Below are 19,539 nucleotides of genomic sequence, written 5' to 3'. Positions count from 1 at the left end.
CGCCCCCCTCCTGTAGTTTTCTGCAAGCAGCCTGTAGTGGGTGGAGTCTACTGGCTCCCTTCCCCAGCCCTACTCTCTGTACAGGTTATGTACAGTGCAGTAATGATGTCACTGCTACTTTTACAATGTAACAGCGGGGTTTCCAAAGGCATTTGGTACACACAAAGCAGATTTAGATCCTTTGTGGCTATTAAGAAATACTCTGTATTGTCAAAAGTATTTGGATGCCTGCCATGAACTTTAATGGCATCCCAGTCTTAGTCCGTAAGACCCAATATTGAGTTGGCCCACATTTTGCAGCTATAACAGCTTCACCTCCTCTGGGAAGGCTGTCCACAAGGTTTAGGAGTGTGTCTATGGCAGTGATTGGGAACCTTGGCACCCCAGATGTTTTGGAACTACATTTCCCATAATGCTCAACAACAGTGCCAAGTGCATGAGCATCATGGGAAATTAAGTTCCAAAACATCTGGGGAGGGCCAAGATTCGCCATCACTGGTCTATGGGAATGTTTGACCATTCTTCCAGAAGCACATTTCTGAGGTCAGGCACTGATGTTGGACAAGAAGGCCTGGCTCGCAGTCTCCGCTCTAATTCATCCCAAAGGTGTTTTTTCTGGTTGAGGTCAGGGCTCTGTGCAGGTCAGTCAAGTTCCTCCACCCCAAACCCGCTCTTCCATGTCTTTATGGACCTTGCTTTGTGCACTGGTCCAAATTTGGAGGGGGATTATGGTGTGGGGTTGTTTTTCAGGGGTTGGGCTTGGCCCCTTAGTTCCAGTGAAGCGAACACTTAAGGCGTCAGCATACTAAGACATTTTGGACAATTTCATGCTCCCAACTATGTGGGAACAGTTTGGGGATGGCCCCTTCCTGTCCAACATGAATGCACACCAGTGCAAAAAGCAAGGTCCATAAAGACATAGATGAGCGAGTTTGGGGTGGAGGAACTTGACCGGCCTGCACTGTCCTGAAGTCCTGACCTCAACCCGATAGAACACTTCTGGGATAAATGAATGGGTCAAGCCCCATCCCTGAAAAACAACTGCACACCATGATCTCCCCTCCACCAATGATTTGGACCAGTGCACAAAGCAAGGTCCATAAAGACATGGAAGAGCGAGTTTGGGGTGGAGGAACTGGACTTTTCCTGACCTCAACCCGATAGAACACCTTTGGGATGCTTTAGAGCGGAGACTGCGAGCCAGGGCTTCTCGTCCAACATCAGTACCTGACCTCATAAATGTGCTTCTGGAAGAATGGTCAAACATTCCCATAGACACACTCCTAAACCTTGTGGACAGCCTTCCCAGAAGAGTTGAAGCTGTTATAGCTGCCAAGGGTGGGCTAATTCAATATTGAACCCTACAGGCTAAGACTGGGATGCCAATAAACTTCATGTGCGTGTAATGGCAGGCGTCCCAATACTTTTGGCAATATAGTGTATAAGTAAAGGTTTTTGTGCACTGAGTTCAGCTTTAAGAAGGCAGTTTTACCTGTGTTAATTGTGGACGCATTATTTGGGGAAGGAAGCAGAAGATCCTAAGTGTCATTAAACAGTAGCTAAGCTATATTGTGCATGATAAAGGTGTTTTTTTGTTTTTTTTCCCGGCATAAACACATCATTTAGATATTATGCCACTTCAAAAGGCATTAGTAGAAATGCGCAAACGATTTTGACTTCAGGTCCTTCTAATTATAGAATGAGTCACAATGTTAACCATCCCACACAATGAGACTGGATTACGGCTACAAAGCTGAAGCGGAGGGGCGCGTGCATTGTGCCGCGGTTCAAAACAGTTGGCCTTTCCTGGGCTCTCGCTTCTAATGGACTACGTTATACGCTCCCCCCTGCAGGGCGCATTTCTGCTATCTATAAATGTTCAACATTTCTGCCAGAAAGAGATCTGTAATTTTCAGGACTGCTTATATAACACACTTCAGTTACATAACTTGATAGGTGTAGGCGGGAATCTAGATGTAGTATTGTGTTTGTAGTGGAAGCATGACAGAATAGCAAAAGAACGAAGACTGTAACGTGTATTGTTAAAGTGAACCTGTCATTGAATAATGCAATCATCTCACAGGCCAATAAAAAAAAAATGATGTATCCATACCCCTGTGCTACAGCATCCATTGCAATGGAAACTTAACTGATCCCTTAAAGAGGTAATATACCCAAAATCAAAAATGCATTATATTGCAGCTTCCCAATCTTTAGATGTGGTGGCTGCATTTGTTTTCTTTTCTTTGGCTTTTTCCCTTTGTTTCCACCTGGGGATCTGGCATTAACACACATCCTGTATTAGTGGGACACAACAATGGAGGAATGAGCACAGGAGACACAGCAGACTGCAGCCTGGGGAGAGGGAGTTGTTAGATGGACTAGCAGATTGAGATACACTAACAAATTGAACCTAAACTCCAGTATATTTATTTACAACAAACAATCGTTTTTTCCTTTGGGATATAGGTTTTGCATAGACGAATAAATGCTGATCACTTTATTCACCCCTGCATGTGTTAAAGTTGTTTGTCTCATCTATGTACTTACTGTTAACTGATTTGTTCTGCTGAAGAGCTTATGCTATTGAAAAACAACAGTCTTTCTGGCTGGATAACCAAATGAAAATAGAGGAAAGAAAGCCTAAAAAACAAAACAAATGCAGTTATCCAGGCCCAGACAGGGACAAAAAATAGGCCTGGGAATTTTAGACTGAGCAGCCCATGACATATTTACCAAGAGGCACAGAGAGCACAGGGGGTTCGGAGAACGTGGGGGGGGGGCCGAAGAGCAAAGGGGGCAGAGAGCACAAGGGGGCTGCAGAGCGGGGGGGGGCTGGAAAGCATAAGAGGGGCCAGGAGAGCATAGTGGGAGAGAGCACAAGGGGGGGGGGGGGTCAGAGAGAGCCCTGGGGGGCTGGAGAGCACTGGGGTGGGCAGAGAGCAAAGGGGGGGCTGGAGAACACTTGGGGGGCGGAGAGTACAAGGAGGGTGGAGAAAATGGGGGGCCAAAGAGCACAGGGTGGGCCTAGAGCACTAGGGGGGCCAGAGAGCATGGGGGGCTAGAGAACACTGAGGGCTACGAGCACAGGGGGTGGGTGGAAAGCATAAGGGGGGCCAGGTGAACAGGGAGGCTGGAGAGCACGGGGGGGGACAGGAGAGCACTGGGGGGGGGTGACAGAGAGAACAGGGGGGGCTGGAGAGCACTTAGGGGGGGCGGAGAGCATAGTGGGCGGAGAGCACAAGGGGGGGAGAGAACATGGGGGGCCGAAGAGCACAGGGTGGGCCTAGGGCACTAGGGGGGGCCAGAGAACATGGGGGGCTAGAGAGCTCTGTGGGCTGAGAGCACAGGTAAGCAGTGGGGGGCTGGAAACCGTAGGGGGGATCGGGGAGAGCACTGGGGGGTGCTAGAGAGCACTGGGGGTGGCAGAGAGCATAGGGGGGGCTGGAGAGCACTTGGGGGGGCGGAGAGCACAAGGGGGAAGAGAGAATGGGAGGCTGAAGAGCACAGGGGGGGCCGGAGAGCACTTAAGGGGGCGGAGAGCACAGGGGGACCTAAGAGCCCTGGGTGGATGGGGGAGCACTGGGGTTGGAGTTGGAGGGCACTGGGGGGTCAGAGAGCCCTGAGGGGGGTGGTGAACATGGGGGTGGAAGAGAGCACAGGGGGGGCTGGAGAGCACTATGGGGGACGGAGAGCACAGGGTAGGCCTAGAGCTCTAGGAGGGCCAGAGAGCATGGGGGGCTAGAGAGCACTGAGGGCTGAGAGCACGGGGGGGTGGAGAGCACTGGGGAGGGACAGGAGAGCAGGGGGGGTGGCAGAGAGCATGGGGGGGCTGGAGAGCACTTAGGGGGGTGGAGAGCATAGCGGGTGGAGAGCACAAGGGGGGGAGAGAGCCGGTGAAACAGTTTTCTGATCCACAGCATTTATACATAGTGTGATCAGTAAGGGATTGATATGGCAATAAATATTAAACACGAACAAGAACTTACAACTTTAATGTGAAGCCTGGGATTATTTTTTACTGCTTTGCATTGGCGCCCTGTGAAAATACTAACTTTGCATTGGCGCTCAGTGACAACACTAACTTTGCCTTGGCGCTCATTGACAATGGTAACTTTGCATTGGCACTCAGTGACAACACCAACTTTGCCTTGGCACTCAGTGACAATGCTAACTTTGCATTGATGCTCAGTGACAATGCTAACTTTGCATTGGCGCTCAGTGACCACACTAACTTTGCCTTGACACTCAGTGACAATGCTAGATGTAGCCGTGCTAGAATTACTGTGTCTTTATGTTGGATCGCAGTTTGGGCCATGTTAGGATGCTCCTTTAATAGTTTCATAAGAATGATTGGTTTCTCCCAAGGAGTGCTGAACTGGATTACGGGGAATGTAGTTTGGAAAGAGGGCGGAGACCATGGGATGGATGACTGACTGAACTACACTCCCAGGGAGCTTATGGGAGAGGGTATATACTGGGGGCGTGGTCGGATACGCGCTCTCTTGCTTCGGGGACTCGTGGAGTGTGGATCAGAGAACGAGAGCTGCAGAGAGAGATTGACACAGACGGAGGCCTGAGAGTGCGGCCTAGAGTGCGGAGAGCCCACCCTGACTGGAGTGGATGGTGGAAGTCACAGGAAGGTGACTGGTCCAGTGTGAGAGCTGAAGGGACAGCGAGCGGCGCTGAGAAAGCGGCCTAGTACAGTGTATGCTGAGAGTCTTCCTGTTACGCAGCATCAAAAGGAGTAGACCTGCTGGAGGACCAGAGGGTCGTTCGTGGACACTGACGTTGCATTAAAGTATATATTTGCACACATAATACACTGACAGCAGTTAGGATCTCAATAACATCTATAACCTTGGATTACAAATATCACCTGAAGAGTGATAAAGAGCTCCAACTGCCGGTGAAGAAGTGCAAGGCCTTGCTAGCATAGAGAGTATATTTTCTTTCATCCTTAACCACTTTACCCCCAGCCCTATTTCGGACACTTTTTGTTTACAAGTTAAAACCAGTATTTTTTCCTAGAAAACTACTTAGAACCCCCAAACATTATATATATATTTTTAGCAAAGACTCTGGAGAATAAAATTTCGGGCATTGCAAAATTTTTTGTCACGCGGTATTTGCGCAGCGGTCTTTAAAAAGCCATTTTTTTGGAAAAAAATTAGAAAAATCACATTTCACTGCATTTAAAAAATACTAAACAGTAAAGTTAGCCCATTTTTTTTGTATATTGTGAAAGATGATGTCACGCAGAGTAAATAGATACCCAACATGTTACGGTTTAAAATTGCGCCCCCCCCCCCCTGGGATGGCGACAAACTACGGTCAATAGAGATCTCAATCTGCGACGCTTTAAATTTATTTAACGGTTACCAGTTTAGAGTTAGAGTGTAGCTCTTTTTTTTTAATTATTGCCCACGCTCTGGCGATCGCGGCGATACCTCACATGTGTGGTTTGAACAGCGATTTCATTCGCGGCTCGACTTGCGTATACGTTTTTTTTTGTGAGCGAGCTAACGGTGACGGGTGGCTAAATTTTTTTTTTTTCCTATTTATTTTTTCTTTTTTTTTAACTTTATTACAGGTTTTTTAAAAAAAAAAAAATCTGATCACTTTTATTGCTGTCACAAGCAATGTAAACATCCCTTGTGACACCAATATGTAGTGACAGGTACACTTTATGGAGGGATCGAGGGTCTAAAAGACCCTAGACCCCTCCACTACACTTCCCTGTATGCAAAACGCTGAAAACGGCATTTTTGCATACAGCCGTTTTTCAAATCTGCCGCCTTTTGCAGCACAGTAACCCGGAAGTGACGTCATGGACGCCGCCTCCGGGTTACGTCATCGGAGACCCGATCGATGCCGTTTCCGGCATTCATCGGGACTCCATCCAGCTGGCGGACGTGCCGGCTGGGTGCTCGGGCTCCCGGTGGGACGGGAGCCCCGAGCAAAGCCACGGAAGGCGGCGGGAGGGGGGGGGACGTCCCCTCCCGCCCCCCCCCGGGTAACGATCGAGCGGCTCCAACCGTCGGCTCTAGCTAGAGGCATCATCCCGGTATAACCCCTTAAAGTCAGCCGACGTAGGTCTACGTGGCTGGTCGTTAAGTGGTTAAAGAGGGCCCCCAGGTTCTAGAATATTTCTGACTGACACCATATCTACTACTACCTACAGATTTATTGTCCATTATTTGCATGCCTGTTTCATTTGCTATATTCCAGTAAATAGTTACACTGCTATCTGAGTGTTGAGAGTATTTTTACACAATTTCTAAGAAAATGACTGAACCTGTAGTGCCTAGTGGGTCGGATATTTTTCAGGGTCCAGGGAGTGCAGAGGATGTTCAATTAACCTGCAGCCCCCAAGGGGGTCGTGCTACATAACATTGCATTGATGCTCAGTGACAACGCTAAGTTTGCATTGGCCCTCAGTGACAACACTAACTTTGCCTTGGCACTCAGTAACAATGCTAACTTCGCATTGATGCTCAGTGACAGCGCTATCTTTGCATTGGCGCTCAGTGACAACACTAACTTTGCATTGGCGCTCAGTGACAACACTAACTTGGCATTGGTGCTCAGTGAAAACACTAACTTTGCATTAGTGCACTGTGACAGCACTAACTTTGCATTGCAGTCAGGGACAACAGTAACTTTGACTTGGTGTTTAGTGTCAACACTTACTCTGCATTCATGCTCAGTGACAGCATTAAATTTGCATTGGCCTTTGTGACAATACTAACTTTTCATTGGTGCTTAGTGACAACACAAATTTTGCATTGGTGTACAGTGAGAAGACTAACTCTGCATTGGCTCTCAGTGACAGCACTAACTCTGCATTTGTGCTCAGTGACAGCACTAACTTTGAACTGATGCTCAATGACAGCACTCATTTTGCATTGGTGCTTTGTGACACCACTAACTATAAGAAAACTGTATATACTTGCCTATTTTCAGCCCCCTCTGGTGCGGTCATGTGATCTCCTGTGTCAGTATGCATGGCTTTATGGCAGAGGAATGAGCGCTGACAGCGGATCGGCCAATGAAGCCTCTGGGTGATGTCACTACTCCAGGCATAACCAGCTGTTTTTCATGCTCTCCCCTGCATTTGCCGCTAGCTGACACAGGGGAGATCATGCATCCCTATCAGAGCGGACTGACAATAGGTAGGTATATACTTCTTTCTTACACAGGTTAGTAGGCAGTTTTTAGAGCAGTTGAGGGTTAAGCTGGAACTTCACTGTAAGGTGGAAAAAATTCTAACTATATTTTTAAAAAAATTTGTTCTGCCCTCCTTCTATCTATCCAGTGTATAAAAGGTTTGTGTTCTGTAAGCACTGACAACAGCTGGACCATGGGTGATGTCCCAAGTTCCGGAATTCACAGACATTGTCGAGTGTCCCTTTACACATGGGAGCCAGAACTGAGGAATCACGTGACTAATCAAGACTGTATTAAAAAAGGCAAGTATACAAATTTTTGTTATATAGGGTATGCATGTTTTTAGGAATAATTAGTGGTTGGTTTTACTACCACTTTAATATTTCCTATTTACTTGATTAAGAAGTAATAAAAAAAAGGCATTTTTATTTTTAGCCCAGTTCCTATTAACCACTTTAAGACCGGAAGGATTTGCCCCCTTCCTGACCAGGCCCTATTTTGCGATTTGGCACTGTGTTATTTTAACAGACAATTGCGCGGTCGTGCAAAGCTGTACCCAAATAAAATTGATGTCCTTTTTTTCCCACAAATAGAGCTTTCTTTTGGTGGTATTTGACCACCTGTGCGATTTTAATTTTTTTTCGCTATAAACAAAAAATAGCGACAATTTTGAAAAAAAAAAAACAATATTTTTCACATTCTGCTATATAACATTCTCAAAAAAAAAAAAAAAATGTAAAAATCTAAATTTTTAACATTTTAGGCCAATTTGTTTTTTGCAACATATTTTTGCACTATAAGTGTATTTTGCATATAATGCACTATAAGTGTATTTTGATTGGTTTGGGCAAAAATTATCGCGTCTACTAACTACGGGAAAGATTTATGTCATTTTTATTGGGTTTTCTTTCTACTAGTAATGGCGGCAATCTGCGATTTTTTGCGGGACTGAAACATTGCGGCAGACAGATCGGTCCCCTGACTGACATTTTCTACACTTTTGGGGGTACCAGTGACATTGCTACAGTAATCAGTGGTAAAAATGTGCACTGTTACTGTAATAATGACGCTGGCAGGGAAGTGGTTAACATTATGGGTGATCAAGGGGTTAAATGTGAGCCTAGGGGAGAGATTCTAACTGTGGGGGGCGTGGCTTCTGAAATGACCATAGAGGCATGTGATCCTATATAGAAGGATCACATGGGCTCTATGATCATGGCAGGGAGAAGAACAGTCAGGTGTCCATTCTTCTCTCTCAGCGGGGAGCGATCGCAGGTGTCAGGGGACAATCGGAGCTGCCTGCCCGCTGACGAAGCGCACTCTCCCCCTAGCCTCCCGAGAGCGAGTGCCGTACATGTACGGTGATTTGCCTGGGAGCGGCTGCCTGCCGCAGTATAACTGGGGCAGGCAGTCATTAACCAGTTAAAGAGGATCTTTAGCTTAGGAATCAAAAAATTACAAATACTGTACCTGTCAACTTGTAATAAAAGGACACTTACCTGTCCAGGGATCCTGCGCCGTCCTCACCCTGGCTGGTTCTTCACCAGTCTTCAGGTCCCCAGCTCTGAAATCTTTAGTGTCAGAAGCCAGATGTGACTCCTTACGGCTTCACAGCTCGCTCCCCGTTGTGCATGCGTGAGCTGCATTGTGCTTTGAGAATGGTCCCACAGCCTTCTGGTACTTGTGATGTGTTCCAAGAGGCTGTAGGCAGGGGGGGGGACTGCATGGCAGAGGGTATTAAATCTAGATACATGCCCCCCCCCCCCCAAAACAAATGTAATGTGCCAAAGGTTGTAGAGTGGTGAGGAGGAGGCAGCAAATCAGAACTTCCATTTTGGGCGAAGTTCCGCTTTAAATAAATGCACTAAATTTACACGTGAACACTTTACACTTCCTTTAAGCTATCATTCTACCCAGAATTCGAAATAATGTTGCCAAGGGGAAAAATTAGGCACCAAAAGCATTTCCAGTTGTCCTCTTTAGTCTTGAAGTTCCTTTCCCACAGAAAAGTCTTTACATAACAAACACAAATAAAGAAATATTAAGTTTGGCGTTCCTTTCATCTGTCACTTCTTAGGACATATATAAATAGTTCTGTGCCTCTTCTTCTTACCTCTAAGTTGAAATAAATTACAGGGTATGGCACATACACCAGGAATAAAGGCTGGAAGACAATAGGCAGTTGGGTGTAGACCCCTCTGAAGTCGGATCAGTAAAGACAAGAGACTGATGGCTAGATATGACCCTTGACTTCACAAAAGGTCAAGAACATTTCAAAAGCCAACAAAGAAAGTTTGTGAAACTGAATCCTAAACGTAGATAGATGGACTAGTAAAATAAATACGTGTTTCACTACAACAGTTGTTTAGGAGGATTGATGGTACATAGGAACAAATAATTAAGATGAGGAGTATTATCCTATTAAGATGTCTGAAGACGTGAATATTTCCTGCTCCACCAAAACCAATTATCTTCATGCTTATGTGTGACTGCATGGCAAATATCCCCAGCCAATTGTTTTTGTAGTTTAATTAATTTTTCAGCCTATGTGACTAGCTATGTCAGAATAAGACTTAAGGGTTATATTTTTGGACAATTGCTGAGTCGGTAGTAGTGAGCCTGACCAATTTAAAATAAAATGGTGAGATGCAGATGCTATGTTGTAGCAAGCAATGAAGATGTATTAAAACAATAAACTTCACTCAGTTTTCCTTAAAGCCAAAGTATGACCTCTCTTTTTTTTCCCCATCTGATGCCCAAATGTCAGCTCCCTATTGATCCATGGGTGGCCATTAGATGGATTTCCTCCTGATATTTCCCTTTCGTAGTAAACAAGCTTGAAGGACTTTAGTCTTTGATCTTTAACCTCTCCCAATTATTGCCTTCATTTAGCACGCTAGGCCATTGCCTGGGCACATGCTACAATTTAAATATCTGCTCTCGTCGAGTTAACGCAAACTGTAGTCCCTTCCCCAAAGGTCAGCCTGCTCATCAGTGAGGAATTAATCATGCAGCAAGGTTGTCAGATAGCCTGAAACAGCATACTTCACATGCCACTGAAACAATAAACCTACTGTGGCATTTTCTTTGGAAACATTAAATCTTTGTGCTGAGCTAGTGAGAAAAATCTCTTTGAACAGTGTAGATTTTAGGTAGGATAAGAAACTTGAACAAGTCTCTGTGATGTTGTTGGAGCATGAGGTTGTTGGAGTTTCCAGATACCAATAAAAAAAAAGCAACTTTTGAAAAAAAAATTAAAAAAAAATAACAAAAAACTAAAAAAAGATTAATATAACAAACATACAGAATTGCCATACATTTAATATAAAAATATAAAAGTACAAAGCACATAGCATATTTAATGTAGCATATATGTGGATAATGCTGTAGAAAACAGGATACATCACAACAACTTGTACCATTCCTCTAGATCAGGGGTCTCCAAACTGTGGCCAGTGGGAGCAGAAAATGCAAAAGAAAAACTACATCATTGGTTTCAGTAGGAGGAATAATGCCCCATCATTGGTGTCAGTGGGGTGAATTGTGCCCCATTTCTGGTTTCTGTGGGAGAAATATTTCCCCATCATGGTGCCAGTTGAAGGAATAGTGCCTCGTATCAGTGGAAGGAATACTGCCCCAAGGGCCAGATAGAGGCAAGCAAAGGGCCCCATTGGGTCCACGGGCCACACTTTGGAGACCCTGGCTCTAGATGCTACAGTAGGCAAACCATTTTGAACATAAAAAATAGGCAAGTCACTTATTCACTTATTGGAAGAAAAACCAGTAACAAACTATTACCACATGTAAGATAGTACTCATAATAGTGGGTGGCACAGTGGTGTAGTGGTTAGCACTTTTGTTGTTAAAAATTACTTTGTTCAAGAAAAATTTTCTATCCTGATCCTTCAAATTTTTTTTAATCACTGTGATCAAAAACAAATGTTGAGTTAATGATAAAAAAGCAAACAAATGTTCTTAAAACAAAATATTTTTTGCAAAATTCTACTAGCTTAACATTGACTCTGGTCTGAATCTAAAAGCTGGCCATACACAAAATTTCAATAAAAAGAAAATTTGCTCCCCAGAATATTCTTTCTTGCCATCATTGAATCAACTATGTTTGCTCAAAAGCACTTCACAGTTTGTCCAGATTTGCGATACGAATGGAATCCCAAATGTAACAAACAGGTTTCATTACAGTAGGTACGATTTTTCCTGAATGGGAATCACATTCATAGTTAGAATTTTGTTTATTCGAGAAAAAATTGCTCCCTTGATTTTTCACTGAAGTCAAAAATGAACAACAATTTGACTCCACTGTTAGAAAATCAAACATTCCAAAAACTTTTGAATAAAACATTGAACGAAAAAAGTTCTGTGTATGGCCAGCCTCACACTGACACTAGCACTAACATAGATTAATCCCTAAATCCAAGATTTCATTTATTTTTTTATTTATTTATATATTTATTGATGTTAACAGACTTTTTTTTGTTCACATTGACTTCTCCTCTTGTGAGAAGAAAAAGATACAACGTATCTGCTTCTTCTTACAGAAGAGAAACAGTGCAGGGACAGGTTTTACCAATGGTGGTCACTATAATTGGCTATCACAGAATCACGTGATTGAAGGATCAGATCATTACTGTGAGACCAGGAGCTGTCGGTGACAACTGGATCTCCGTGTTGGGGGCACGCAATGGGGAATGTTTCCAGCACAAACATGTGTGGATCCATGAAAGGCTCACTTCTTGATGTCACACCGTCAAGCGACACCCCTGACAAACCTGCAGCATCCCGATTGAGAAAAACTGGTCCATAGAAAATACAGGAGAAGACACGTGTACAAATGAAGAAGCAGCTAAAGTGGCTGCTGTAGTTAGTAAACATTGTTAGTCTTTCCTCGACCTTCTGAAATAATCTCATAACTGCAGGAGTTATGAGAGGGGCTAGGCTATTCACTGACATGGAGGTGGCGGTCACTTGATTTCAGATGGCTCTAATGTCTATAAGAGGCCTCCAACCCAATGGGCTGTTAGCTGTCTGGGATAACAATCAACTGCGCAGGTTAAAAATTCACCTCTTGGATCAGTGTTCCCGGCAAAACCTCCCTACACGATCTGCTCCATTCTTGCTCCATGTTGCTTTTCATGAACGAATTGGGTTTTACTGATGCTACCAAACAGTCTGGCACAGCCAACCACCCTCCTATGTCTCTGGGCACCCTTAATCATGCATTAGTTGAACCTTGTCCAGCCACTAGTAAGTGCTGGGAGACCTCTCCAAAACTGCAAGCACCAATGGTAAGAGGTGGCAGTAGAGGTTCAACCACTATCACCTTTGCATCAGAAAAACAGAGATGACTGCTAACAATTGCTTTAGTAAGTTGATTTAAAGTTCATCTTTAGGCAAAAAAAAAAAAAACCCATCCATAATTATTCACAAATTTAACCACTTCTGGACCGGAAGATTTCCCCCCTTAATGACGAGGCCATATTTTGCTATTCAGCACTGCGTTACTTTAACCGGTTGCCGACCGCCGCACGACTATATACTGCGGCGGTCAGCCCCGGCCAGGCAGAGTGACGTATCGGTACGTCACTCGCCTGTCACTGACTTGCGAGCCTATAGCGAGCGGGCGCGCGCCCGCCGAGGCGCGCGCCCGCCGCGGCTCGTTCACAGGCAAGTCAGTGCGTGTGACCGGCGGACTCGATGTCCGCCGGCCACACTACGATCGCTCCTGTGAAGGGAGAAAGACAGAGCAGCTTGTGTAAACAAGCTGCCTGTCAGTTCTCCCTGTGTAAAAGTAAAGATCTGACCGTTCTACTATGTAGAACGGTTGATCTTTGCTTTTACACCAATAGCAATGTCCCTACACAGTAGAAAGCACGCCCCTAGGACACACTTAACCCCTCCCTTCCCAATAAAGTTAACCCCTTCCCTGCCAGTGTCATTTTTGCAGTAACAGTGCATATGTATAGCACTGATTACTGCAGTAATGTCACTGGTAACCCCAAAAGTGTCAAAAATGTCAGTCAAGGGTCCGATCTGTCCGCCGCAATGTCGCAGTACCGAAAAAAAAATCGCAGATCGCCGCCATTACGCGTTAAAAAAAAAAACACCAAAAATGACAAAAATCTTTCTCTTTGTTAGTAAACGCGATAACTTTTGCGCAAACCAATCAAAATACGCTTTTTGCGATTTTTTTTACCAAACATAGGTAGCATAAAACAAATTGGCCGAAAAATGTTAAAAAATTTTGATTTTTACTTTTTTTTTGGGGGAATTTCATATAAAAAAATGTGAAAAATATTGTTATTTTTGCAAAATTTACGCTCTTTTTTTGTTTATAGCGCGTGATCAAAAAATCGCACAGGTGATCAAATACCACCAAAAGAAAGCTCTGTTTGTGGGAAAAAAAGGACGTCAAATTCGTTTAGGTACAGCGTCGCACGACCGCGCAATTGTCCGTTAAAGTCACGCAGTAAAAAATCGCAAAAAAACCCCTGGTCCTTTAGCAGCCAAATCCTCCGGGGCTTAAGTGGTTAATGGACAATTGCGCGGTCGTGTGATGATGTACCCAAATAAAATTTATGTCCTTTTTTCCCACAAATAGAGCTTTCTTGGTATTTGATCAACTCTCTCATTTTTATTTTTTATCGCTATAAACAAAAAGAGCGACAATTCTGGAAAAAAAACAATATTTTTAACATTCTGCTATACAGTAATCCCCCGCTCCATCGCGGTTCAGTTTTTGCGGTCCCGGTAATTCGCGTTTTTTTTTGTAATGTTACTTTACTATATAAATCATTAAAAATGAAATATTTTTGTGTTTTCCATAGCTCTTGTTTCTATTGTTTTAAAAGTGTGTTTAAAGACCTTAAAATGCTTTTACATGTACAGTGACAGTAAAAAAAACATGCCTACAATGCATTTTAATAGGGTTTTTCTATTTCGCGGAATTTCACTTTTCGCGGCTGGGTCCGGAACGTAACCCCCGCAATGGAGGGGGGGATTACTGTATAACATTCTCAAAAAAAAATTTAAAAATCAAAATTTTTAAACATTTTAGGCCAATTTGTTTTCTGCTACATATTTTTGGTAAAATAAAAAAAAATCGCAATAAGCATATTTTGATTGGTTTGCCCAAAAGTTATTGCGCCTATTAACTACGGGAAGGATTTACAGTATCTCACAAAAGTAAGTACACCCCTCAAATTTTTGTAAATATTTTATTATATCTTTTTATGTGACAACACTGAAGAAATTACACTTTGCTACAATGTAAAGTAGTGAATGTGCAGCTTGCATGACAGTGTAAATTTGCTGTCCCCTCAAACTAACTCAACACACAGCCATTAATGTCTAAACCGCTGGCAACAAAAGCGTGTACACCCCTAAGTTAAAATGTCCAAAGTGTCAATATTTTGTGTGGCCACTATTATTTTCCAGCACTGCCTTAACCCTCTTAGACATGGAGATCACCAAAGCTTCACAAGTTGCCACTGGAGTCCTCTTCCACTGTTACATGATGACATCACAAAGCTGGTGGATATCAGAAACCTTGAGCTCCTCCACCTTCAGTTTGAGGAAGCCCCACAGATGCTCAATAGTTTTTAGGTCTGGAGACATGCTTGGCCAATCTGTCAACTTTACCCTCAGCTTTTTTAGCAAGGCAATGATTGTCTTGGAGATTTGTTTGGGGTCGTTATCATGTTGGAATACTGCCCTGCAGCCTTGTCTCTGAAGGGAGGGGATTATGCTCTGCTTCAGTATGTCACAGTAAATGTTGGCATTCATGGCTCCCTCAATGAACTGTAACTCCCCAATGCCAGCAGCACTCATGCAGCTCCAGACCATGACACTCCCACCACCATGTTTGATTGCAGGCAGGACACACTTGTATTTGCACTCCTCACCTAGTTGACACCACACACGCTTGACACCATCTAAACCAAATACGTTTATCTTGGTCTCATCAGACTACAGAACATGGTTCCAGTAATCCATGGCCTTAATCTGCTTGTCTTCAGCAAACCGTTTGTGGGCTTTCTTGTGTATTATCTTTAGAAGAGGCTTCTTTTTTGGACGACTTTTTGGCACTGACTGGCTGACCCCCCACCCCTTCAACCTCTGCAGCAATGCTGGAAGCACTCATACATCCATTTTCCAAAGACAACCTCTGGGTATGACGCTGAGCATGTGCACTCAACTTCTTTGGTCGACCATGGCAAAGCCTGTTCTGAGTGGAATCTGTCCTGTTAAGCCGCTGTATGGTCTTGGCCACCATGCTGCAGGTCAGTTTCAGGGTCTTGGCAATCTTCTTATAGCCTAGGCCATCTTTATGTAGAGCAACATTTTTTTTTTTTAGATCCTCAGAAGAGAGTTCTTTGTCATGGGGTGCCATGTTGAACTTCCAGTGACCGGTATGAGAGAGTGAGAGCGATAACACCAAATTTAACACACCTGCTACCCTTTCACACCTTGGACCTTGTAACACTAACGAGTCACATGACATCGGGGCGGGAAAATGGCTAATTGGGCCTAATTTGGACATTTTAACTTAGGGGTGTACTCAATTTTATTGCCAGTGGTTTACACATTATTGGCTGTGTTTTGAGTTATTTTGAGGGGACAGCAAATCCACACTGTTATACAAGCTGTACACTCACTATTTTACATTGTAGCAAAGTGTCATTTCATCAGTGTTGTCACATGAAAAGATGTATTAAAATATTTACAAAAATGTGAGGGGTGTACTCACTTTTGTGAGATACTGTATGTCATTTTTATTTATTTTTTTTTTTTTACTAGTAATGGCGGTGATCTGCGATTTTTTGCAGGACTGCGACATTGCAGCGAACAGATTAGACCCCTAACTGACATTTTTTACACTTTTGGGGGGACCAGTGACATTACTACAGTAATCAGTGCTAAAAAATATGCACTGTTACTGTAAAAATGACACTGGCAGGGAAGGGGTTAACACTGTGGGTGATCAAGGGGTTAAATGTGAGCCTAGGGGAGTGATTATAACTGTGGGGGGGGGGGCGTGGCTTGCGAAATGATCACAGAGACCTGTGATCCTATATAGCAGGATCACAGGGGCTCTGTGATCATTCCAGAGAGAAGAACGGTCAGCTGTGTTTACAACAGCTGACCGTTCTTCTCTCTCAGCGGGGAGCGATCGTGGATGTCAAGCGGCAATCGGAGCTGTGCATCTGAGTCCCCACTGCCGAGTGGGGGCGGGAGTGCGCCGCCGCCGCAAGCTCGCCCCCTAGCTGCAGGCGCGCGACCAACATAAGTTTGTGCAGGAGAGCCGCACTGCCCCAGTAAAAAGGCGGCGGGCGGGAATCAGTTCTTTTTACTTGCTAGAGTCCACTGATGCATGACACTCCATGGCGCTGGAATGAGGAACAGTGATTCTCTGCAGGAGTCCAGGACCACTGACCAGTCTTGTTGCCACATTTCTTCATGATGCCACTGCTGGAAGTCTTCAGAACCCTAAGGATGGAGCTGGGGGAGGGGGGACTTAATGAACCACTTGGTCTTTGGCTATAGATCATATACAAAATAAGATAACAAATCCAAATAGTCTAGAGCAGGTTTCCCCAACCAGGGTTCCTCCAGAGGTTGCTAGGGGTTCCTTGAGTAATAAGCAATCTCTGCCTTTCAGATAAGTTCCCACTGATACCATTGTTCTTTTTAGATCTCTGTAAGGGGGAAATTCTTCCCAATGACCACAAGTGTAAGGAGCATTCTTCCCACTGAAATTAACTCTAATGTATCATGAGTTGAGGATATAGTCATTTTTAGTAGAGGTTTCTCGAGCCCGTAAAGTAATTTCAAGGGTTCAACTGTCTTCAGAAGGTTAAGAAAGGTTGGTCTAAAGGCCTGTACACCTTGGAGTAGTGGGTTATAGTGAACATAGCATTGTTGTTAAACTCCAGCATTTATTATGTTAAGACTTACAGGTGGCTTTCTGCCCTAGATTCTATTGACCACCAGCTTATGCTGATTCTGCGCTTTTGTAATGCTAATATACATCTCTTTTTGGAGGCTTTATAATGCTTCCTCTTTCTCAGCAATTGCATGAGCACTTAGACCTTTTATGTACCCTATTTCCAGTCAATATCTTGTCATTCTTAGTGTTGCTTAGTATTTTTAGAGTACCTTGTATTTTACTTATTCTAATATTGTATTCTGCTCCTTAAGGCCTGCTTTTGAAGCGATGGTACAATAAACTGATTGTTAGTACACAGCTTTTGAGAGCTGATCATGACAGTTCATCCAATATTATCTGATGGGACAATCACAATTTTTTTTCTCGCACGATACCAGATCATACGGTTTTCATTTAATCAGTGGAGCTGTCAATCGAAAATACAATACAAATACACTACAACACATGACATCACTTCTGAATTTTTATTCTGTCGTACAAGAATTTTAGAACTTTATTAAATGCTTGATTTTTGATATGAGATTAGCATGATAAAAAAAAATGGATGATCATTTATCCGATAATCTTATTGTGTGTACCAGGCATTAAGCATTGCTTCCTTGACTGTTTTCCTTAATTGTTTTACTTGTTGCTGAATTTGACATTTGCTGTGTTTGTTATTCCTCCTTGATGCTAATCACTGTTTTACCACTTACCTGTGTATACTTCGGTCACAATAAATTTCACCTTTGCACTAAGTTTTGTGTCTCAGTGTTGTAACTTTTGTGTTCCACATTCCTTATAATTGCTTTGCACATAAACAGTTAATTTTAGATAGGATTTGAGAAACTTTATTGGTTTACGTGCACCCACTGAGGATATTTACGTTCTCCAATTGTCCTGGTAGCTATTGTCACTAAATTAGAAACTGATGGAAAATTCTAAATTTCATATTTGTTTCTGGAACAATAGAAGAGGGAAAATGTTTCAATGGGGACACAATAAAAGGGAACTTTTCCTCATTTTAGAGAAATTGCCTTTCACTTCCTTTTGTTTCTTTCAGACAGGAAGCTTCCGCGGGCACATAGAACAAAGAAAAAAATTATAGCACCTTTATCCATTTCCTACTCTTTCAAAGAGATACTCTTTAAAATATAAAATGTTTGTATATGGGTGGCCCTCAGAGCCTTAATACACTTTGTATCATCTAATTTTAAACTCCATGAGCAGGGGTTGGTGCATCGTGGCCCTTGCATTCTACTCTAAAGCAGGCCATAGATTTTCAGATTTTCTTACCTGCAACTGCGGAGCTATTGTGTTATCCTGGCGGGGCAGGGAGTGGGGGCCCGGGGAGCCGTCCCTGTCGGAAGAACACAGTGATTACGGATAGCAGCTATAGCCACTGGCAATAATCGCATACTAAAAATCTGACATGTTAGTTGTACACAAGTTATTTGATAGATCGACTTGGGTACAATCAGTCTGCCCATACATGGATTGATGTTGGCTGAACCAGATTCAATCCATCTACGGCCGGCTTAAAGCGGCATTCTGGCTTCAAATACCTTTTTAACTAAAAATACCCCTATAATACTAATCCATCGCCCTTTACAGAACCGCTATTCTCATACTTACAAGGTGTACAGTCTTGGATTTTAGTCAAAATCTTACTTTTAAAAATGCTGTCTGAGCGTGGCCATCTTGGATGTGGGCATCTGAAGCCGCAGTGTAATCTGCTGTGTCCTTCTTCCTGATTCCAGGGAGTGTTCTGGGAGTTCTTCCTGATTCCAGCCTCCTGGGAGTGATGACAAACAGCTCCCAGGATGCAATGCAAAGGCAGAAGTGATGTTGATGGCCGTGGCCACAGAGGGGGGAGAAGGAGGAAGTACAATCAAAAATGCCCTGAAAATAAGGTAAGAGACCCCCCCAAAAAAATTAAAATGCCCAATTGTTGATCAGCATAGCGAGCACTCCAGGAATCACTAAAGTTGCAAAATAGGCCGGTACTCCACTTTAATTCTCCTTTTATCGCTCCCCATCCTCCTTCTTTAATTTCTCTATCCCCCTCTTCCCTTCTTCCAAGCCTTTCTGACTCCTACCACCTTTTTCCTTTCTTTCACTCCTATCTGGTTATCATATTACCTGCCTCCCTTACTTGGCTACTATTATTATTATTATTATTATACAGGATTTATATAGCGCGAACAGTTTGTGTAGTGCTTACAATCTAAAAGACCAATATAGCCATGCCTAGCTTTAAACAACTCAAGGCCATTACTTTTATTTCCATATAACATTTTCAAGTCTGAACATTGGACTTGTTTGTATGATTGCAACCAGAGTCTCATTTCAGATTCTGGAATTGGGTTGTATGATTCTTTATTCTTCCATGAAGGGGTCCATGTGACCTCTTGTCTTTGTGTATT

The sequence above is a fragment of the Pelophylax lessonae genome (genome assembly GCF_965119305.1).
Source record: "Pelophylax lessonae genome assembly, chromosome: 2".
NCBI classification, from domain to species: Eukaryota; Metazoa; Chordata; class Amphibia; order Anura; family Ranidae; genus Pelophylax; species Pelophylax lessonae.
This window is presented reverse-complemented; position numbering follows the sequence as displayed.